This window comes from Pelodiscus sinensis, chromosome 7 (genome assembly GCF_052426305.1).
Source record: "Pelodiscus sinensis isolate ZL-2025 chromosome 7, ASM5242630v1, whole genome shotgun sequence".
Taxonomy (NCBI): Eukaryota; Metazoa; Chordata; order Testudines; family Trionychidae; genus Pelodiscus; species Pelodiscus sinensis.
This window is the reverse complement of record NC_143058.1, coordinates 47,820,747-47,837,154: the sequence shown is the minus strand read 5'-3', so window position 1 is coordinate 47,837,154 and position 16,408 is coordinate 47,820,747. Positions and strand designations below refer to the sequence as shown.

Below are 16,408 nucleotides of genomic sequence, written 5' to 3'. Positions count from 1 at the left end.
GACATTTTCAATTACCATCATCTTCATCAACTGTTCAATATTACATGGCAGGGCATGTTCAGCAATATTTATAGCCAAAACCAGAACTATCAGCGCTGGTCTCAATGCCTTCCTTGGTACAGACATATTATAAGGATAGAAGACCAATGAATTATGAAGCAATGAATTGCTAAGGAATGCTGCAACACAGTTATAATCATATGGTCACCAAAAGCTTCACTGGCAAAATAAAATTGCCTGTGGTGGTCATAGACTGAATTCCCAGACAAGATTGCCTTATGTACCTACCTAGAGATTGATCAGGCTAGCACTTGGGCTGCAAATAGACTGTGTCCCTTTAGGATTTGCTTGGTGTTGACAACAATGGCCTGAGAGAACATTTCTCACCCTATGTGATTTTGCTACAGTTGCCATAAATGGAGGTGCTCAAGATGAACCCGTTTCTATAAATGGGAGGGAACAGATGGAGGAATATTCTCCATAAGGATTCTTTGGCTATGGAGCTCACTGCACAACATGATTCTCCAAAGCCAGGTTTAATAGTTGCTGATGGATATTTGTTTGTCAAAGGGAATGAATAATTCTTAAATGTATTTTGTATTTGAATTTATGTAGGGGATGTATGTTCAGACAAGGCTGAGCACTTTATAGATTTTTATAAAAATACATGAATTTCCTTTGTCTCAATCCGGTTTTTCAGTCTTTGACATCTTATTTATCTTTGGTCTTATCTTTTTTGTTCTTTATTTTATCTATCCCTGAAATGTTCTTTCCTATTTATTTTTGGTGGCATAATAAACTTTTACATATTGGCTCTTACAAAGTGATAAAAATGAATAGATATACTTCAGGCTTATTTTTCCAGCGGCTATTGTATATTATCTTATTTTATATTTGTATCTTATCTTATCTTATCTTATCTTATCTTATCACAATAAATCCAAAGGGTTGTATTCTTGGCTGTTATAGAGTTATTGATGAAATTCCAATTAAAATTAACTTTAATTGTTGTATCTGAGAATAATGCACACTGCTACAGTGGATGCTCTTTTTAAAGAGTTACCGTTTATCAGAAAAATCATATTGTAAGGAAATGCCATTTCTGAGTTCCCAAAGTAATAAATTATAGTTTGTTTGTTATTGCTGCTGTGCCCCCTATTGAGAATTCACTATTTTTAAAAAGAAACTTCATTAATTCAAAGTCTATTTCCATTAGACTGTGTAAAAATATTCTGGGAAAAATGGAACAAGCACCATTGGCTGGGAGGCTGAAATTCATATTGAGCAGTACAGGAGGATAAATACAATACTGAACATTCTGAATGAGCAACTTGATGGACCATATAACCCAACAAGGCTTTTCCATACATGATCCTACGACTGCGTCTAAAAAACAGCTCAGTGCTGAGAGGTTATCACATCTCCACATTATAGGTTTCTACATTCTAATTCATCACTCCTGATTTACATGAGTGTAATCCCAGTACAATCAAAATGAGTTACATGAACATAAACCTGGAGTCACGGTGGTGGATCACATGCCATATCTACATTAATTCATTTTCTTTACTTTATTGGGAAACTAGGACTAATTTTATGTCTTTAAAAGCTGGGTGCCAAGCCAGAACGGAAGTTAAAATACTCTGTTGTCTCTTTGATTTAAAATTAGGCAGATATCTCTAATTTCCATAGTCCCATTGTTAGTGTTTGACTAAAATGATTTGTAATATTATTGTACAGAAAAGTCTCAGTTAACCAAATTCTGTTTAGCCTAAATTCAGTTATGTCCTGTAGGGTTGTATTATACTGGGTGGCTAGTGCCTTCTTATTGGGATTTAAGTTCACCAAGCCTGAAACAGTTGTATTTTTCCCCAGTGCTATCCATATTTAGAAATCCAGCCTTCAAGAGTAAAAACACAGGAATGAGCCCCAGGACTGGATATTTTTAGGAAGAGTCACTGAATTCTAAGATAGGATTAAACAAATGCTATGTATTAGATCAGTTTTAAAATTCAAATAGCAAACAAACACATCTACAAACATACATCGCCTTAAAATTCAACTAATGTATTTTCCAAAGAGAATATGCAAATACAGTACTTCACTCTTGATGTGTAATATACAAGAAACTATTTTTTAAAAGGTAACCTAATTGTGCAGCTCTGAATGGTATAAGGTAGATCAATATTTAATGGCTATAATGCATTATTTATAGCCTTTTAAGATATTCTCTTCTGTAGGGCAAACAGTACACAGGAGAGCCACATGACAAAAATAACAGATCACCTACTGTACAAAATCTTTGATTCAGAATGTAACAATGATAATATATCCCTTCTGCCTCAGCTACTTTGGCCTAATTGTGGAAAACTGAAAGTTGTGCTTGAATTTTTGTCTCTTAAAATTACAGATATTTTACAAAATAAAGATTGAAAACATTGAGCCAAAAAAATAGAAACAAATGTTACTACTGCTACCAGACCTGACAATCGAAACAGTTGGATACATGGATTAGACAGCTTGTTTGCATACATTGAATTTGGTGAAGGCATTAACTGTAATGGTAGAAAATGAGCTTAGTACACTCTAGGGATAGGAGTGTGTACCCATTTACGTGGTTAACCAATGGGGCTGGGCTCATAAGTTAAAGTGCACTGGTACACACAGCCCTCCCACCTGCCCATGCTGACAGCTCCCTGTGCATACCAGCCTGACACCCCACCCCTCCCATGCTGCTGCCTCTTTTTCAGCAGTTAAACATTTACCTAAATAAACTCATTTTAGCACACCTAGTACACTCATTATCTAAGGTTGTAATTTTATAGACATTCTTAGATACTCTGTAATGGACAGTGCAAACAAATAAGTTAAAATTTTTAAAAGTCACCTGATCTATGGCTGTGAAAAAATGTTGGAAAAACTTCATTATAGTGTTTCCTTTAAAAAAAAATTTTTTTGCAAGTTCTAGTTAATTCAGAATAATATTGAGTTAATGTGGAAAAAACAACCATTGTTTTCTTGCAGGACAGATGGAATGTTTAGATTCCAAGATGAGGTCTGATATCTGTCTAGTGTATTTATATGGGGTCTGTCACCATAGTATCTAAGTGTTATTGTCTAGCTAGGTTTCAAGCTATGTCGCTGATGGATCCACATGAGTGAGAAGGCAGACCACGTCACTTCTTTATGTTTTGTTTTCCCATCTGTAAAAAGAGAATAATATTCTACCTCCTTTTGTAAAGTTCACAGATTCTTAAATTTTACTCCAATATAAAAGATCATACTGAATTATCATAAACTTGTCCAAAATTGAAATGGTTCCAATGTTTTCCACAGTTTATTTATTTAGGGTACGTCTACACTATATGGCTATTTTGGGATACCAGAAGTATCCCAAAATAGCTACCTCATGGCTATACAAGCTGCCCATTATTTGAAATATTTTTCAAAATAACAGGCACGCTATTTCACCATCCTGGTAAACCTCGTTGCACGAGGGGTAAGGGATAGCTTGAAATGGCGTGTTATTTTGAAATTTGGCACTGTGTAGATGTGCCAAATTTCAAAACGATCTATTTCAAAATAGTAATTTTGCATAGCGTAAATTGTGTACCTTATTTTGCAATTTGCATAGCGTAAATTGTGTACCTTATTTTGAGTTTAGGGTGCTGTGTAGACACCCTGATTGTCTAGATAACATGCCATTTGAATGTTAAAGGAAGATTCTCATCCTTTATTTAAAGTTGTTCTTTTAAAGCAGAACATCTCTTATAGAACAGTCCTGTAGAATCTAATAATGATTAAATAATAGGGGTTTAATAAATGATTAATAAATAGCTTTATTAAAATTCTATGGAAATTACCCCACAACATTAGGAAATTTAGTAGATTTTTTAAAAATAAGAGTGCTCTATAGAATTTCATAAAGAAGCAATGTCTCTTTATGATTATATGCTATGTATTACAAATAAGTGTCAAAAACCAATTTTACAGTTCTGATATTAGAATGAGGGAATATCATAAACATCAATATGAAATAATAAATGAGTACTTCTAACAGAGAAAGTTGACAACATCATAGTCAAACTGGAATATAAATTGTATTGGTTTTAAAGCTCCACCTTGTTGTTTCTGTCCATAAATTACAGGAAATTAGTTTTCTATTACTGTAAATAAGAGGAAAATGGAATTAGATAATACAAGTAAGCAGGACTTTCAGTTATGTTTTTTGAAGAATTCTTCTCAAAAAGTAGTTGCACATTATTTACTGACTGAATTTTATCATAAATCTATAACAAAATGCCTAATCTGGGCTCCAGGCTCTTTTTACAGAAATTAAAAATACATTCCCAAGGGGAAAAAATATACCCAAATCAACACTCTAAAAAAGTCATTGACATTTTTTCCTTTAATATTGGCTATTTTCACTTTAGTGGATAATTGTTCTCATAGCAGTAATGCTATTTTGACAATAGTCACATTAAGAAGCCTTAAAAAAGGAGCAGTGTATGAAAAGGGACTGAAGTTTACCCCCAGCCTAAAAAGGCATCATGTGTTAGGGTGTTGCTGTTATCAGTTACAATGTTGCTGTTTCTGTTGGATTTTTTTGTGTGTGCTTTCGTGGTGCTGTCCAGAAGTACTGCCTCAAGGCTTTAAAATGCTGTTTCCATTTTGCTTGTTTTTCTAAGCAAATGGTAGAAACATTGCATCATTCAGAGCAGGAGGTGAAATGATTCATTATCCAATATAGCTATGGTCTTTCCTTCAGTCTGACTGGTCACCCTGATCTACAGATATCTCATCAGCTGAAAAGCTCTGAGGAAAAAATTGCTGTCCAGCATTATTATATTCAGGCAACTACAATGCAAGAAAGATAAGATTGTAGTCTTTAGAAAATGTCATCTGAATGAGAGGAATATCTGCTTTATGATCAAGCATCAACGTGTGTCAAAACATAAAGTAGTATGCTTCAGTCATAAACAATTATATGTGAATTTAAGTGTATACTTCAAAAAGCCATTTAGCTAGCACTAAAGACAGAGTGTCTTTTCATTCATATAAACTCAGAACAAGTCCAGAGTCACTCCTTGTGAAGCCCCTCATTATGGATCTGATTGTGATGCACTTACAATGGTGAGCAATTCTAAATAGAAGTATCCTATTAACATTGAGATGACTCGTATGGAATTGCTGACTATTAGGAACATAGGGTTCTCAATGTGGCCTTATTAGGAGCATTGTACAGTACTGACATTTGCTTTAAATATTGACAGAAATCTTCAGAGTAATCTAATACAGCACTGTATAAAATTACATATTTTGTGGAACTCTAATCTGACTTTTTTCTGTAGCATCCATTGGTTGTAAAACATGAAAAACATTGTCTATTTTTTCATCAAATTTAATTTCACTGGAACTTTTTATCAACTCTAATATTGTCTGCACAACAGGCTATTTGAATGTTAAATAAAGATTCTGACCTTAAAAATCATATTAAAAATTAAATTCTTTATATTAGTGATGGGGAAAATTGGTTTTCTGTATTTGGGCGATGAAAGTAGAATAGGCAGTTTTCCTTTGCTTTAAGCTCAGTTCACTTTCAGGTTCCTTTGCTTTAGCAAAATGCTGCAATATTTTGACTGCAAATGCTACTAGGCAATGCTTATTTTTCCTCAGCCTTCTACTGTAATTGTTTTTTTTTAATAATAATGGTAATATTCCTGTATTTTTCATAAAAGCTTATTTTTACAAATGATTTTGCCAAAGTTAGCTTGGTAACATCCCTTTAAATTTTTTAGGTAGAGCCAAATGGTCTGCATTTGAGCTAGAAACCTTTGGCAATTGGACAGCTCCTCAGAGCTCAGAAACTGGAAATACATAAGAAATAAATCCACTGTGAGATTAACGTGTTTGGCCACTGGGTGCCATCCTTGCTCCATATTAAGGCTGGTAGTTGAACAGCATTTCTCTAAAAATGTAAAATTCTAAAGAAGATAGTTTTAGTGTAATTTCAAACTATAATAATGTTTTTGTGTGTGCATGTACTGGAATATGTTAGCAACATAGGCAGTTTATTGCTCTTGCACCAGGAAGTGATGTGAGAACCTAAAGAAATAGCCTCGCTGGTTCAGATCTGTTAGAATCAAAGATCCGTATAAAAATTTTCATCTTACAAAGCTCTATAAACTAATACAGTGAATGGGTTGGGGATGTTATATCCTGCATACCCACGAATCAATTTGTTCCCAGGAATAATTTCAGTTGGCCTTCCCTGGGGCTACTTGCTGTAGTAAAGTTACTCAGGTATGTAAGTGGGCACACAGTAGCCATTAGGCATGTGTCATACAGACAGAATCTATTAATTATTATATAACAGTATATGATTACAGTTTGGCAAGGTTATTTATTATATTGTTTCATTACCTGTCAGTCAATGTGGAATTCTTTTAATCTACAGAGATCATGCTACTGCTTCTTTTCCTCCTAGCAAAAGCCCAGGTATAATGAACATATTTTCTAACAGAAGAAGCATGTTGGTAATTTTGAATTTTCAGTCTTTTAAGTGATTTTAAATATGTGAAAATTTTGATTTCAGCACTTCTGTTGCTTACTGCAACTGAGAGAGATTGTACCGATTGCACCCCTGACGAGAACAGTAAACTGAATATTTTATGAGACAATTTCTGTGAAGGGTTCTGTCATCTTTCACTTTGCAGCAAGCTATATCCAGCACTGTGAACAAGAAAAAAAACTACTGGGGACATGGCACATCAACGTTTTCTAGTATAGTTATGATCTTTACTACACATGTACAGATCTATGTATGGCATTTAGTAGTGTAATTGACCCCACTTTGTATCCCCATGAGTGTCATGGCACTTAGTACAATCCCCACTTTACTACAAACTTGAAGGCAAAAGATGTGGCTCACACAGGCTATATTGCTAAGTGGGTTGTAGATTACCACTTGCACATGTGCTGTGTTTCAAACAAGATCTTTACTATATATTGCAGAAAGGAAAGGCTGTAAACATTCTATGTATAGAAATAATAGATAGTTAATAAATGGACTGTGCTGTGTACAGTTTAATTAAGTCTCCCATGACCAGCTCCCTAGATAGGGTACAGTCTCCCGAAAAAACTACCTGCCAATTCATACTTCCTCCACTCATATAACTGCTCAGTACCCTACTCGGTTTCCATGCATCAAATTCATTCATACATGATTTAGGGATAGGAGAAGTAGCAGTAGTTTCATTTGTCTCCCCAACTGTAGCCACTAACCAGAATAACATTACCTCATTCCACTGTTCCTAGATTCAGCTTTTTTATGGTTCTTGCGCCAAATAATCATAATTATTTATTTGTATTATGAAAGCACCTGACGACATTGTGGTAGGTGCAGCACACACATATGAAGGCAATGGGCTTTGCCCTCAAGAGCTTACAGTTTAAGTCAAATGGCTAATCATGGTTTTCTTCAGAAGAGAAAACATAGGCTATGTCTACACTGCAAAGAAAAGTTGGAAAAAGATACGCAAATTGCAAACCGCAATTTGCGTATCTTTTTCTACTTTCCTTCCGAAAGAGGCTTTTCTGACATTTGGCCCATCCACATGGGGCCAAATACTGGGGGAAAAAAACCTCTTTTGGAACATCCCTTCTTCCTTGTAAAAAGAGGTTTACAGGGATGGCGAAAAAATGCATCTGCTTTTCTGAATTTTTTTTCGGAAAAGCAGACGCGTTCATTGGAGGTGGCAGAGCTTTTTGAAAAAGCTCTGTAGTTTAGAGGTATCCATAGATGCACCACAGTTTACCTACACTTTTTTGAGCATGAGGCTCAATGACTTTTAGGACATATGCTATATTTGCTTCTCCTGTCCTTCTTGAAACCTGTTTGGCATCTCTCCAGTTTCACTAGAGTCACTTTCACCCTGCTAATAAGAGAAGAAACTACTCTTCCTCTGCTATCACTTGAGCATCCTCCTGATTCCTGACACTCTTTGGCTTTGTCTATGCTGCAGAGAGTATGTAAATGAAGCATTGATTAGCATATTGTCATGCTTCATTTGCATAATCTATTCGCGCTGTTTTTGCACAAGGGGTTTTGCACAAAAACAAGCAGTGTGGCTGTTTCCTTTTTGCACAAAAACCCCTTTTTGGGTAAGATCCTTATGCCTCTCCCGGTTTTTGCACAAAAAGGAAATGGCCACTGCTTGTTTTTGCGCAAAAAGAGCTTGAATAGATTATGTAAATGAAGTGTTACAATATGCTAATCAGCATTCATCTGCATACTCTCTGCCAGCAAAAGCTGGCAGTGTAGACAAAGCCTTCTTGTTTCTTCAGGTCCTTTGGAGTAAGGAAAGTCAAGGGAACTGGCTTTGCTCCTGAGAAGCCACCACTCACCTAATTTCCGGTGGCTCAGTTCTATTGCTCTGGAGAATTTTCTGGCATCTGTGGTATCTCAGAAATTGTGACATTCTGGAGGATCACATCAACCTGCTTCCAGCTTTGGGAGTTTCTTTGAATCTAAAAAGAAGTTTTGCATGTTACTCTTATAACAACATATGTGTTTGATTAGCCTTCTTCTGTTTGCTACAGAGTTAACTAATCTTCCAGAAATCTTTGAACATTTTCCATCACAGCTTTTCTCTTGCCTGAATCTGTAGCATGACAGTGATATCCATGGAAACAGACTGATGTCATAAAACAGAATTATGACTATGCAGGATGCAGTAAAAGTAGAAGCTGGTTTGGGTGGATGAGAGAAAGCACTTATTCACACAGATTCTTCAATAACAGCAAAGAGAATACACAAAGGAAAATTGTTGCATTTGAAAAATTTCTTTTTCCAGTGTGCATCAGTGTGGAAGTCATTGTCAGTAGTAAATGTTAACATTGAGGCTTTAGAGTTACCATTCCATTAAAATGAATGAGGGAAGTTTTCACCACTGTCTGGGCTTTTGTTTTACTCTGCAGACTCATCAAGACAGCCTTACACTGATTTTCATCATAAATACAAAATCTTTGCAACTAACAGGGCAAGAAACTGAAAACTTTGTCATAGGGGTCTTTAGAGAGTTTATAAAATGTCACCTTCTCTAAGGAATCCATTACAAATGAGGTTTTCTAGATGTTCTCTTGTAAATGTATGTTATTTATTTGAAAGTGTTAATTTGATTTTGACTTAAAATCAATTTAACACACTTGTGCTATAGTTGTCATAGTAGGTCTGAAATAAGATTTTAGCCACAATGGAATACTAGTGCATTCATATTAGCATAGCTTCTCCCATCTGTCACTATTCTGCTTGCCTGATATGTCACAAACACTTAGAAAGAAAGCTGCACAAACTAAAAGGAAATCATCCTGCTTCATTAATGCGCATGTTTCCAGGACTATACCAGCCAGCCATCTGACTGCACACCAGATTGGATAGTTCAACTTTTTTCCTGGCCAATAAAGAAAAAATGTCTCCCTCCCTCCTTTGAGAATTCTGACCTTTCTTCCTTAGTGGGCTCTCTCCACTTACTCTCCTAAAACTAAAGCTGGCTTCCTTACCATCCTGTATTTACTGCAGGCTGTTCTTACGCAAAAACTTGAGGAGTGTCTACACTGCACGCATGTTCTTATGCAAGTAAATTTACAGTAAAGCGTCAGAACAGTGGGCATCTTGCGCAAGAGTTATTCCTCTCCCCATGAGGAATAAGCCTTCCTGCGTAAGAGCTCTTGTGCAGGAAGGCAGTGTGGACGGGCAACAGGGGTTTCTTGCGCACGAAACCCCTATAGCTAAAATGGCATTCAGAGTTTTCTTGTGCAAGAGAGCGTCCACACTGCCATGGACGCTCTTGCACAAAAGCACAACTCTTGCGCAAAAGCACATGGCAGTGTGGATGCGCTCTTACGCAAGAACTCTTGCACAAAACAGTTCTTGCACAAGAAGCCTGCAGTATAGATGTAGCCACAGTATGTAGGCTCATTACCCACCCTGCCTCTTCACAGGGGCAGCAAGTTTGGCCCTCTGTTCCGTAAAAGCTAGTTTGAACCTTGTGGGGATGGGCAGCCTCTGTCCGATCCAGAGTTGAAAGGAACTTAAATGTCTTACAGGTACTGTCCTATTGCAACCCAGGTACCTGCCAGCAGTGTTCTCTCTATACCAGTGTTTCTCAACCAGTGGTACGAATACCCTTAGGGGTATTCAAGAGAAGTCTGGGGGGTACTTCAACACATCTGAAATTTGGAGAAAACTGAATTTTTGTTGTAAGTTTTACAGTGCTTTATTATTTTTTTATTTTTAATACCCAAAAATTTCATCGCTTGCCCGCCTACGATTAAGTTGTTTAAACAAATGTGTTGCAATGATAGAAAAAAATTGTGTGTGTCTAAAAACTGTAGGTACTAGGCGTACTTCTAATTTAATTTTTTTAAAGGGGTACTTTATAAAAAAAGGTTGAGAAACACTGCTCTAAACTGCTAATCAGCCCCGCCCAGACAGAGGCTCAGGGCTCTGTGCACAGAGCTGACTGACTGGGAGGGGCTGATTAATCACCTGTGAAGCTGTGCTGCCCTGCAGATTAGAGAGAACACTGCCTGCCAGCCCTTGAAATAGCTTCCTGCTGGCTTTTGTCACAGCTCAGCCAGTTCTTGCCAGAGCTGAGCACGGAGTGTATTCCCCTACTTTCACCTCTGATCTCACCACTATTCTGCAGTATGATTTGGGAAACATTTCCCTTAGTCTTGCTGCTTGTCACTCTTTAAGGCTATGTCTACACTACTAGGTTATTTCAAACTAAGTTAAGCTTATTCCTCTTCACAAGAAGGAGTTATTATTCTGAAATGACAAGCCCATTATTTCAAAATAACAGGCTTAGTAGTGTGGACACTCGCCTGTTATTTTGAAATAACTCCCTAGTGTATTAGACATGACCTAACAGTCTGGGACTTGGACTGCACTAATGGATTAGTAATAGCTCTTCACCTATACTGGTCACCATTTCAAAAATCAGTTGTTCCTACATGGCAGTATGTGGCATACCAATTTTTTCAAGTTCTACAAAAATAGGCCAGAAGCACATTAGCTCTCCATATGTGCACCTTGGGAGATCATTGTCTGGAAAGTTCTTACCCTGTAGAATACCTAATCTATGGTTACATACTTTACTCTTAACAATAATAGATGGTTTAGATCATTAATCACTTTTATTTTATGCTTCTATTCTTTTAAAACAGCCTATAAAGAGAAAAAAATTCTGTAATACATTTTGTTTCTATGTGCTAGAAAACAATTTTAACACTGAAGCTTGATTTTAACAATATAAATAATGTATTCTATGCTTTTTTTCTATTATAGTCTCTAACAAAACTTTGAAATGTTATATTTTTACTTCAGTACTCTATGACATTTATCTCTGTTCATGAGAGCTGGTTTGGAAAAAATACCTGGGTTTGAAACTATCAACTGACTGATCAGAACTATCTGAAAGAAAGAGTTGCAGCTTCTTAAGTCAATTTCAGCACTCACTTGTCAGAACACCAAGTCAGCATCTGAAGTGTTTTATAACCATTTACCCTTCTTCACCATTATAAGTTTAAAATTTTAAAATCCCCAGATCTTTTTCTCATACACACACAGTTTTATATACTGACATGCAAGGTAAATAGCAGACTTGTATACTCAGCCCACAGTTCACAATAGTCAGTGTTATCCAGATGTTATGTTTAGGTGGAAGATGTGTGGCTTAGCAAGTGGTTTTATTGTTTAGGGAAAAAACTGAATAAATTTTATTAACCCAATGAATTTTGTTAAAGTACACACTAGTACTAATGCTGATCACATGTAATTTGGTTTGACCACCACCCAAACGTAGCTTTGTGAAACAACACACTTTTAATAGGTTCAGCACTGGTAACTTGCCAACCTGAGGACAAAGCAATATAATGCTTTTCATCTGCAGATCTCAAAGCACTTTGCAAAGGAAGATACAAATTATTATTTCCATTTTACAAATGGGGAAGCTATGACAAAAAGAGAAGAAGTGATTTCCCTAAGCTCATTCAGCAGATCAGTAGCAGCAGTTGGGCCAGAAACCAGATGTCTTAACTTCCAGGCCAGTACTGTATTTCTTCAAACACACTGTCTCCTTACATAGGTTGTACTGTGAGGCTATGTTTACACTGCAGGTTTCTTGCACAAGAAGCTTATTGTGGAAGAGATCTTCCACAAAAACGTCTTGTGCAAGAGCGCAGCCACGCTGCAAAAGCGCATCGGAAAAGCGATGCACTTTTGCGCAAGAGAGCGCTCAGACTGCATGGACACTCTCTCGCTAGAAAGTTATGATTGCCATTAACAGAATAGCCACCAGGGCACCTGTGCTTCTTCCAATAGGGATTTTTTATACAAAAATCCTGTTTCCCGTCTACACTCACCTTTTTGCACAAGAGCTCTTGCGCAAAAAGGAGTTATTCCTCGTAGAAAGAGGAATACCTGTATCACAAAACCCCTCTGTTCACTATGAATTTTCTTGTGCAAAAATGCGCTCTGCAGGTTTTTGCGCAAAAACAGATGTTTTTGCGCAAAAACCCTGTAGTGTAGATGTAGCCTTAAAGCTGCTTCCTCTGCTGCTGTCACTTATATATCTTCTTGAGAAATGGCACTTCCTTGACCTTTACTTGCCACAGGAGAGGCAAGTCAATTGATCTCAATCTATCGGCCCCTACAAGAACAAATTTCATATATCTACTTATTTATTTTTCAGTGGGCTCAGCCAACGTGTCTGCTGAAGTGAAAATAAGTTGAATAGAAAATATGCATTTCTGATGCGACTGGAAAACACTTATATCTACAACACTAGAACATTTGCTCAATAACACCTTATTCCTGGGAAAATATGTCTGTAATGTTGCTATGGTCAGCTGCATTTCCTGGTAGGAGTCAGTGCTACTCTCACATTGTAAGCTACATGGGAGCAAGGTTAATTGAGGTACCCTGAATACACATAACTTGCCTGCTTGGATCAGTTCTTTTTGAAATACATATCACTAGTCAGAGCTTCACTGTGGCTTTGAGACCCAGAAACAGGTAAGAGGACAAAAGGGTGAAAAAGAGTATTGAGGGACAGTGCTCGAGTGGCTGTTACTAGAAGCACCCTATATGCAAAGGACAGCCAGTTGAATATGCTTCTGAGGGCTTTCCTCAAAAGGGCAGATTATGTACTTCTGCAGAGCCATCCACTTTGTTCCTTGAGGGCCAAGGCCACAAGCTGGGGAGACAGACACCTCTTCATTTAGACTACACAAAAATGTCAAATACATAGAGTGAAATCTCATTCCCTTTTACATTAATTGCAGAGCTGCCACTGACTTCAGTGAAGCCTGGATTTCACTCCTGAAGTGTAAGTCTGCGTAGCATAGACATGATTTTCACATGGAAGGAGAATGTTTGTTGTTGCTTTGTGTTTATAGTGATGGGGATGATTGCAAAGTTTTGTTCCAGAACTGGATCTGAACATCTCAAAAGTCAGTGTTCAGGTCCAATGTTTTTGTTCATGGCCACCTCTAGTATTTCATCTTAGTTTCAACATTTGGTTGAATGACTTCCTCCTCCAACAGGCTGATTGCTCTTATAACTCCCTCATATTTCCTGTCCATAAGCAGAAACATCTTTAGCTTCAAATGCTGCAGTATGCCAGTTACCTAAAGCATTGCAGACTCCGGTGCACATCAGCGTGCGTACAGCTTTACTATACAATTTGAATCCAAGGCCAAACGTGTTGATTTTTGCAGTGAAGAGGGGGAATCCAGGCAGGTTGTGTTCATACCGAAGTGGAACTCTCTGGGTGAGGAAGGAGTTGTGGAAATCTGGAAGATAAAGCAGCAGAGAGAGTGACAGATTTATGGGTGGTTAAGTGAGGGTGATGTGCTTCATAGAGCACCCTCAAACAACCCTAAAGACCTCCTACTGACTGTTTCACTTCATTACTCTCTGCTTTCAGTTACTTCAGTATTCCCATATACTGTGACCCATCTTGGGACCACAATTTGAGGATAGTAGAAGGGTGGGGGGAGTTGTTCAGAGCAAATAATAACAATATCAAATATTCATAGTGGTAATTTTGACATTGGAGCAAGACATTAACATAACTGTGCTCAGGGCATTAGAAATGAAATCCAGAGAGAACACATCTTTGATTCTATTCCCCATTCACTCCTCCTATAAATAGGTGAAAATTCTCTTTCGAGGACATTGTCCAGTTTCAGATGCTGCAGATCACTTGGGAGGAGATGCTGATTCAGCCTCATGAAGGGCAGAAACAAACCATCAACAGGATGCAGTGGCAGATGGAGACCCTTATAAAGAAATTTCACTTAAAAGTATCTCTGCATTTCTTCGCACATATTAAATATGCAGGTAGTTTTTATGGGGCTTTCTGTGTATAGAAATAAAGGTATTTCAGGCACAGAGATTAAGCTCCTATAGCAAGCTATGGGCAGAGCTAGGAACAACAGCCATGTCTCCCACATGCCAATCCAGTGTGCTGTCCACTTAGCAAGATGGCCACCATGGCAATGAGTATTTTATAAGCAGGATACAGTAGAATCTGCTGCAAATTCGAATGTGTCAAATATGAAATATAGGGACACTAAGGATGCTCTATTGTCAAAGACCTAAAACCCTGGTCTACAGTAGGGAGTTACTTCAAAATAACTCCCCTTGTTTCAGAATAACAAGCGGAGCATTCACACTGCCAAGGTTGTTATTTTCAAATAAGAGGCTGGTTATTTTGAAATAATAATTCCTGCTTTCCACAAGGAATAATGCGAATTTCAAAATAATTATTTCAAAATAGCGGAAGGGGGGATGCTCCAGTACCACTATTTGAAATAACTACTCTCCGCCATAATTCAAACTAATTACTCCCCAGTGTTTCCTGGGGCTCTAAGATGAGGTAGCATGTCCACATTGACATAACCTGCCTCAGACTAATATCAAGGGTTTGGAGTAGTGTGGACATGCTATTATTTTGGGAATTATTTCCTTTCAAAATAATTTCCTAGTGTAGGCATGCCCAAAATGTCTTGCCATGCCCAGACTTCACTACAAAATAGCATGATCCTCTGCACTGTTCTTATTATCAAATGGAAAATCCAAATTCAGATCCCTGTAAAGAAACTATGCTACTTAGAATGACTACAATTAGTATTTGATCAGTTGGAGGTTTGTGAAAGAAATTCCTAATACCACTTACCAGCATGCACTGGCTCCCATGAATCATGACTAGATAAGGAGAGACAGGAGAAATTACAATCTCAGCCTTTTTACATTTTCATAGCTGCCCACCTCCTGTCTCAAAGAGCTGCATAACTTAATCAGACCATTTAATGTTCCAGGTAATTGTTTTACATGTTTCCACTATGTTATAATTTCTCCCCTATGTAAGAGTTCTCTTTTCCTAGAATTATCTCTCTTGACAGATCACGTCTTGACCCTGATCTTTTGTCTGTATATCAGGCTAGGTGAGAAGTACAGACTAATGTTACATTAATTTAGAGTTTGGTATAGCTTTGGTGCTGAAAAAAGAGTTCTAGCTTACCTACAGGAACTGTGATTTGTGAGACCATTTGGGAAACCTATAAAGTTATACAGTTTTGAGAAAGTGATAACATCCTTCCAGTTGTCAAAATAAAAAGGCACTTGCCATGAGCTTTTGACTAGCAGTTATCCACAAATTATTCAGGAGGAGAAACATTTTCCCAAAAGTAGTTTAAAAACATCTGATTTTCTTTAAGGGGTTAATGAATTTGATGGCAATTAGGGATACATTTTGTAAATCTTGCAGGCTTGCAGTTTTGGCCAATGTGCCAGTTTTCATGCATTGTATTATTCAAACTGAAAATAAGAATAAAAGTAAAGTTGTTTGTAGGAATGTTTGCCACGCTAAATATAAAACCAAGTTTATTTCCAGTATGGGAAACATATTTAATGAGACCAGCAGAAGTTTCCTATTTTGGTTTGCTTGCTTGCTCTTTCCCTGCAGGTGATTGATTTATTCAGCCCCTGCAGTATAAACACATTAAAATGTTGTGTGTGGGTTTTACTGCAGAAGCTGATTATATAATAAATATACAGATACACACAATCTGTAACAACGTAAGTGAATAAATATTTATCTTTTTTCATCTAGTTATATGTTAACATAAAGAAACAAAATCTACACAGCCAATCTATGCTCCAAGAATGGAGAACACTATAGGTATGTCTAGACTACATGCTTCTTTCAAAAGAGATTGTCTAGACAACCACAACTTTTTTCAAAAAAGCGATCCGCTTTTTCAAGAGAGAGCACCCAGGCAATTTGGATGCTCTCTTTTGAAAAAGCCCTGTTTGTGTTCAAGAACGCCTTTTTTCAAA

The 16,408-nt window shown here is 37.2% G+C and overlaps 1 protein-coding gene and 1 long non-coding RNA gene across 2 annotated transcripts in view; one reads left to right on the top strand and one right to left on the bottom strand.

The window, feature by feature from the left end:
- The window catches only part of PDE11A (phosphodiesterase 11A), a 128,721-nt gene that overhangs the window by 34,472 nt on the left and 77,841 nt on the right, over positions 1-16,408 (top strand). The window lies entirely within an intron of this gene.
- Positions 3,867-13,853, bottom strand: LOC149524070 (uncharacterized). Its single transcript, XR_016350128.1, has 3 exons — positions 13,693-13,853; positions 8,407-8,529; positions 3,867-4,166 (listed from the first exon to the last, which is right to left on the bottom strand). It is a non-coding gene; the product is annotated as an uncharacterized LOC149524070 (long non-coding RNA).